This window comes from Phocoena sinus, chromosome 15 (genome assembly GCF_008692025.1).
Source record: "Phocoena sinus isolate mPhoSin1 chromosome 15, mPhoSin1.pri, whole genome shotgun sequence".
NCBI lineage: Eukaryota > Metazoa > Chordata > Mammalia > Artiodactyla > Phocoenidae > Phocoena > Phocoena sinus.
Genome location: NC_045777.1, coordinates 58,564,612 through 58,572,655, shown reverse-complemented (window position 1 = coordinate 58,572,655; position 8,044 = coordinate 58,564,612). Strand labels below are relative to the sequence as shown.

General features: G+C 45.5%; 1 non-coding gene across 1 annotated transcript; it reads left to right on the top strand.

Moving 5' to 3' along the window:
* The first annotated feature begins 5,672 nt into the window (after positions 1-5,672).
* TRNAE-UUC lies at positions 5,673-5,744 on the top strand. The gene has a single exon. It is a non-coding gene; the product is annotated as a tRNA-Glu (tRNA).
* Positions 5,745-8,044: the final 2,300 nt, after the last annotated feature.

Here is an 8,044-nt window from a genome sequence, read left to right as displayed (position 1 = left end):
TACCGGAGTATCATTGCTTACAGGTTTGGGACAAATTTTAATGAGTGAACAAACTTTCCCCAGCCTCAGGCACTAAGGATATAGAAACTCATTAAAAATAATGTATCAGTTGCCTATCCCTGCCACCGATTATAGCTAGCATTTGTGGAATGCTTACTATTCGCCAGCTATTACCTGGTGCTTTTATGTGAATTACCTAATTTATGCTCTTCATCAATCCTGTCCTCTAGGTCCTACTATCTCTATTTTTGGATGAGAAAACTGCCTTTCACAATGATTAAACGACTTTCCTAAGGTCACACAGATAATAGCGAGGGAGCCAGACTGATGAACTTCGGCTGTCTGGCCCCGGAGCCTGAACTCTCATCCATAACATATGGTGCTAGCGATACCAAACTGATCTAGTTCCTGTCTTCCTGGAGCCCAACTTGGTTGGGACAACAGATACTGAAGAACGTAATTGCGATGTGATAAGTGCTACGACAGAAGAGGATCAGAGTGATAGGGGTCAGGAAAGAATTCCTGAGTAGGAGACACCCAGATTGGGGCAGGGTAGGGTGGAGGCAAGTAGCGTTTCAAACTGAGCAAACAGCCTGAGCAAAGCCTGGTGGTCAGAGGAGTTCCCTTATGAGGCAGGGAGTATTGTGATTTCTGTTTTGCAGGTCAGAAGACTGGGTCACAGAGAATGACTTGCCCAGGGTCTTAGGGCCAGTAAGTGGCAGAGCTGGGACTCCAACAAAGTCTGGTATAGGGCCTGGGCTTTTAACCACTCTGCTGTACACTGGGAGGCAGGATGCAAGTTATGCTCCTTTCACTGAGGCTCAGAGAGCCTTGCCCAGGGTCTCACAGCCAGCAGGCTCCACTGAATTCTTCTGAGCACAGGCTCTTTTTCTCCCAGTCACACTGCAGAAGCCTCAGGCCAGCCCACTTCAGGTGTTCCTTCCTGATGTCCCCTAAAACATTTCCTGCACGTTCCCCCTAGCTGTTTTTAGCGGCAGGGCCACTTCAGAGCTCTTTTGTCCCTAATTGCACAGGGCTCTCCCACTCAGCACTCAGTGGGTCTTTGCTCAGTGGCAGGGAGGAAAAAGTCTACTGTCCTTCAACCTTCCCCTCTCTACTCGCTCCTCTCCACAAGGCTGTAAGAATGATGGTGAAATCAAACAAACCTCTCAACTTTGCTCCAGGTCTCTCTCCTACTCTCCCAGCCAAATTCCTGTCTCACCTGGGATGGAACTTTCCACCTGTTGTATTTGGGAGCAGAAGGGTGGGAGCCAGGTGGCAAAGCAGATTCCCAGGCCCATCCCTGACCTCCTGACTCAGAACCTGGAGGGCTGGGCCAGGGAATCTGTATCTTCACATTCTCACAGGATAGTAATTACATCCACTAAAGTTTGAGAACCACTTCTTAGAATGAGCAACTCCTCAAGACTGTTCTTGGCCCACTTTTAGTCACACTTGCCACATCCTCCCCACCATGAGCAGCTTTATGTCCACGGCATCCTCCGATATTCCATATGAAACATTCCCCAGTCTCCAGCTCCTATTTCTCCCTAAGTTCAGACACATGTATCTCAGTCGATGTTTATTGGGTTTTACCGCACTGCTGTCCTATGAACATAAAACTCATGTCCACAACTTTCTCCTCAAACCAGTTCCTGTCTCTGGAGTTCTCATCTCAGAGACTGACACCACCACTGCCGAAGAACTCAAGTCATCAACCTGAGCACAAGCCTTGCTTAGTTGTTTCCATCTCCCCTGTATCAGTTATCAATTGCTGTGTAACAAATTACCCCAATACCTAGTAGTTAAGACAACAGTGGTTTATTATTTCTCATGACTCCTCTGGTTTTATCCAGGATCACTCATGTGGCTTCATTCAGGCAGGAGTTGACTAGAAAATCTAAGATTCTCACTTGTGTCTGCCTGGATTTCCCTCCACATGACCTCTCCCCACCATGTGGCCTCTCATCAGTCAGTGGTCCAGCCTGAGCATCTTTCCATTGCAGCTGGGCACGGCTGAGAACTGGCACAGGGTCACTCTCTCACATTCTGTTGGTCAGAGCAAGTCACAAGAGCAGCCCAGGTTCAAGGGGTGGGGAAACCGACACCATGTCTTGATGGGTGGAGTGGCAGGCGGGTACAGAGATGGGGGTAAGTGTTGGCGGCCACCGTGGTATCTCCCTTTACAGCCAATCATCATGTCCTGTAGCTTCCCCAGTGGGGGCTGTGGTGGCCTGGCTGCACAAGTGGCTTGATTCTTCGCCCCCCCTCTTTATCTGTGCCCTTTGCTATCTAGCTTTGCAGTACATTCTGTTCTACCCTTGACTCTGGGCTCAGGCATGTGACTTACTTTGCTAATGAGATGTTAGCAAATGGGATCTAAGAAAAACCTCATAAAAGCCCTTGCCTGTTTTCACTTCCCTCTCCTGCCCCTCTGCCATGGCTGTGAGGATATCTCTGGCCTAGCCTGATAAAGGTAAGACATGGAGATGAGCCGAGCACCCCCTCCCCAGTGGTCCCAGCCAAGGCCATCCCAAACCACTGACCCTGAGACACACAGGACCAAGAGCTGCAGACCCACAGATGACAACAGACGTATGAGTGAGTCCAGCCGAGTCCACAAGAGCCACCCAGCCAACCCAAAGACTCATGAGCTAAATAAACACTGCTTTAAACCACTGTGTTTGGGGTGGCGATATACAAGTCCCAGGCCACAACTTCCATCATTCCTACTGCCTTGGCTCAGGCCTTTGTCCTCCTGGGTCTGCAATAGTTTCTGTATGAGGCCAGGCTATGCTGTCAGACAAACATCCCCCAGGCCGCACAGGCTCAAGGCAGCAAGGTTTATTTTTCGCCCCTGTTCATATACAGCTTCGTCGGCAGAGGCCCCTGCTCACTGTAGCTCAGGGATACAGGCAGAGGCGCTGCCATCTTACGTTGCAGCCATCTGAACACAAGGCTTCAAAGGTGGAGAGTGTGAATTGTAGGCTGCTGCTTAAATGCGTCCCCTCAGATGTGACACCTATTTGCTCACTTTCCCCTGGCAAGATTGAGTTCCATGGTCATACCCAGAGAGGCATAGGGAGTGGGCCTTGGACTGTCCCCTGTAGTTCCTCACAGGGTTTCTCTGCTCCTGACCTTTCCCCATGCAGATCACATGGTGTCACTCTGCTGCTCTTAAACCTTCAATGGCTCCCTATGGCCCACAGGCTAACATCCAATCTTCGCATGGTTTTCAGTGGCCTTGGTGACCATCTGACCACTCCAGGCTCATTTCTTTCTTTTCTTTTTTTTTTCTTAAATATCTTTATTGGAGTATAATTGATTTACAACGGTGTGCTAGTTTCTGCTGTATAACAAAGGGAATCAGCTATACATAAACATATATCCCCGTGCAGGCTCATTTCTTGCCCTGGGCCAGTGTGAAGGCTGGGCCCTAACCACTGAACAGCTGGCACTTCCCCGGGGACCCCAGCCCATTACTCTCTTGCTCACAGAGGTCATTCTGCCAGGAATGTCCCCGCTACCCACCCCTCCCCCAGCCCTTGTCTGTCCGGCCATTACCCAGTCCCCCGGCCATTACCCAGTGCCCCGTGAGAGACCTCTGAGCACCATCTTCTCACAGATGCTGTTCCTGGCCTGTGGAAGCAACTGGTTCTCCTTTCTCGAGTACAGCGTGTTCCAAAAGTCTGAGCCCAGTTTTCTCCTTTAGGAACTTTTGAAGCATGAACAAACTTACAAAAACCAGCATTTGAAAGTTTACATTTCCCTTACATTCATTTCGCTTCCTGAGTTTGAAACAATAGACTTTAAATATTTTATTTCAGTCCCTCTTATGGCAGATGGCCATGATGACTAAAACAACAAAATGAAAATTTAGGGAGTTCCCTGGTGGCCGAGTAGTTAGGATTCTGGGCTCTCACTGCCAGGACCTGGGTTCAATCCCTGTTCGGGGAACTGAGTTCCTGCAAGCTGTGTGGCACGGGCGAAAAGAAACAACAAAATTAAAGTTGAAAAACGTGTTGTTGTAGATTCAAATAGCTAAAATTTTAAATGATTAAAAAAATAAGTTTGTAGGGGCTTCCCTGGTGGCGCAGTGGTTGAGAGTCCACCTGCCGGTGCAGGGGACACAGGTTCGTGGCCTGGTACGGGAAGATCCCACATGCAGCAGAGCGGCTGGGCCCGTGAGCCATGGCCGCTGAGCCTGTGCGTCCAGAGCCTGTGCTCCGCAACGGGAGAGGCCACAACAGCGAGAGGCCTGCGTACCGCAAAAAAAAAAAAAAATACAACATTAAGAGTGAACCCTAACTTAAACTATGGACTTTAGTTAATAATAATGTATCAGTATTGGTTCACCAATGACAACAAATATACCACACCAGTGCAAGATGTTAATAATAATGGGGGCAACGGGGTGGGGGCAATATATCAGAACTTTCTGAAAGTTTTTTTTCTGTACACCTAAAACTGCTCTAGAAACAAAATTTGTTTATACTTCTGAAATTATTAGAGCTTAAATCTGCACTGAGACTGGTGGGACACTGGGTATATTCTTTCAACAGCAGGGTTTCTCAACCTGGCTACACATTATAATCACCTGGGGTATTTTATGCGCCGGTTCTCCTCCTCCACGTCAATTAAATCAGAAACTTGTGCGTAGGGCCTGGGCCTATAAAGAGGTTCTGAACCCAGTTTCCAATGTGGGTAGGAGGTGTGTGTGTGGGGTTCCCCATGCCAACGAAAAATGCCCTGGACACCAGATGGGTGTCCTACAAGTCAACAATTTTGATGCTATCGGAGTTAGCGTCAGATTCCACAGGTTAAGGGCTCAATCTTACAAGACTGCCCTCCTCCCCAAGATGCCAGTTGCAAGCCCAGGTTGTTACCTGTGCTTCTGACTGACTGACTATAAGTCAGAGGTACCCATGACCTCCTCCCGCTTTGGATTCAATTAATTTGCTAGAGTAGCTCACAGAAATCAGAGAAATATTTTACTTACTAGATACCGGTTTATCCTAAAAGAATATAACTCAGGAACAGCCAGATGGAAGAGATGCACAGGGTAAGGCATGAGGAAAGAGCTCAGAGAGTCCAAGCCCTCTCCAGGGGCACCTCTCTCCCCAAATCTCCAAGTTTTCACCAAAACCTTTCCTTTTAATGGAGGCTTCATTACCCCGTCACGATTAAGTCATCAGCGATTGGTTCAGCCCCAAGCTGGGGAGGTGGGACTGAAAGTTCCAACCTTCCAATCGCTAGGTTGGTTCCCCTGGCAACAAGCCCCCATTCTTAAGTGAGGTCAATTAACATAACAAGAGACACCTTTATTGCTCTCCGCCCTTAGGAAATTCCAAGGATTTTAGGAGCTCTGTGCCAGACATGGGAAAAAAGACCAAATATATGTTTCTTATTATAAATCATAGTATCACAGCATGTTTAAAAAACTCCTCAGGGTTTCTAGCGATGGCACTACAGACTTCCATGGTTGGGATGGGTGAGATGGGTGAGGGCAGATGACACAGGGGTTTACAGCTCGTGTTCTGAAGTCAGATGACATGTGTTTAAATCCTGACTCTAATGAGCTGAATAACACCGGGCACGTCCCTTCTGGTCTCCAGCCTCAGCCTGTTCATCTGTAAAATGGGGATAATAAGAGCAATTTCCGCACCTGGAATTCCCTGACGGTCCAGTGGTTAGGACACGGCACTTTCAATGCCGTGGCCTAGGTTCGATCCCTGGTCAGGGAACTAAGAGCCCACAAGTCGCGAGGCACGGCCAAAAAAAAAAAAGAGCAATTGTCCAATGATGTTGCTGTGGGGATAAAATAATTTCATTCATGCAAAGCACCAAGTACAGAGCAAAGGTCCAATACACAGTTGTGTTTAAGTAAACTTGGGGTTGTAGGTGAGAGTTGCAGAGGTGAGATCCTGCACCCTTGTTTACAGATGGGGGAACTGAGGCCTAGAGAGAGAAAATTGTCCCTAATCACAGAGCAGGTTAGTGAATGAAACAAGACTAGCACCTGGGTCAAACAGGTTAAGAATTTAGATGGTGATCTAGCAGGACTGGAGCGTCTTAAGCACACTACAGGTGGTGAAAACGCTACCCTGTGAAACGCGCAGGAGATGCATGCAGTTCCACAATGTACCACCAGGTGGCACTCCTACCCCATCTATGACCAAAGTCAGGACGTGGAAAAAAATTTAAGTTCTGGAGTAGAGAATTTCCACCTCTTCCCTTGGATCCAGCAAAAATATCTAACGAAGATATTAGATATCTAATATCAGTTATATATCAAGCGCCTGCAGTGTATACAGGCACTTGATATATAACTGAGTCGAATACACTGCAGGCGCTTGATATATAACTGAGTCGAAAAGTAAGGTTCAGATCCATCATATATGGAGAAGTTGACTGGTTTGCTGGTTAAGAACGTGGATTTCTGAATGCCAGCCGTCTGCGTTCAAATTCCAGCTCCCCATTTACCAGCTTTCAAATCTTTTCTTCATGCCTTAGTTTCCTCCCCTGTAAAATGGCAACGATAATACCGACTCCCTCAGAGAATTATTGTTGGAAGGATTAAATAATATGAGTAAAACAAGTTTTTTGAAAATTCCTCACACGTTTGTGCTGTATATAGGTGTTAGCAATTGTTAATTTCTCAAACAAACAGCTTTATTGATGGACAACTGATAAACAGACTGCACATATTTAAAGCGTACAGTTGGTAAGTTTTGACTTATATATACTGTACCTGTGAAACCATCACCGCAATCAAGATAGTGAACACACAGATCATCCCCCAAAGTTTCCTCCTGACCTTTGCAAACCTGCCCCTGATCCCTGCCGGAAGTCACTGCCCTGTTTCCTGCCTCCATAGATGAGTGTGGATTTTCTAGAATTTTTATCAGTGGAATCATATGGTGTGTGCTCCTTTTCATCTGGCTTCTTTCAGCATGTTTATTTCAGGTTCATCCACGTTGTTGAGTGTGTGAAGTTCATTTCTTCTGGCTTCGGTGAAGTATTTCATTGTATGAGTACACCACAGCTTGTCAATCCATTTACCTGAAGATGGACATTTGGATTGCTTCCAGCCTGCGGGTGTTACAAATAAAGCTGCTGTGAGCATTGTTGTATAAGACTTCATAATGACACACACTGTCATTTGTCTGGAGTAAACGCCTAGGAGTGGGATGGTAGGAAACTGGTGAAGTGTTCTCCAGAGTGGCTGTCCATCCCCACATGCAGTGTCTGAGCATTTTAGTTGCCCCATATTCTTGTCAACAGCGAGTGTAACCCGTCTTTTGGGTTTTTGGCATTCTAATAGGTGTATAGTGGCATCTTATTGTGGTTTTAATTTGCATTTCCCTAGTGAGAAATTATGTTGCCATCTTTTCAGGTGTTCATTTGCCATTGGCATATCTTCTTTGCCAAAGTGTTCAAATTTTAAGCCCGTTTAAAAAATTTTTGGCTGCTTAAGTATTGAGTTTTGAGAATACTGTATGTGTTCTGGATACAGGTTCCTTATCAGTTATATGTCTGGCAAATATTTCTCCTAGTCTGTGGCTTGAGATAGAAAATTCCCTTACGAATGTCTTTTGAAGAGCTGTTCTTAATTTTGATGAGGTCCAGTTTATCAAATTTTTTCTTTTACGTATTGTGTTTTAGAAAACATACCTAAGAAATCTGCCTTACACAAGGTCACAAATATTTTCTCCCATGTTTCTTTCTAGAATTTTTATAGTTTTAGACCTTAAATTTAGGTCTATGACTCATTTGGAGTTAATTTTTTTGTATGTAATTTTTGTATATAGTGCAAGGTATGGGTTGAGATATATAGATATAGATATAGATATGTGTATATATATATATATGTATATATATATATATATATATATCTCCAATTGTTCCAGCATCTTTTGTTGAAAATACTATTTTTTCTCCACACAATTAACTTTGTACCTTTGCTGAAAGTCAACTGAGCATGAATATGTGGATATATTTCTGAATTCTTTATTCAGAATAAGATCTTTGTCTGTCTTTGTGC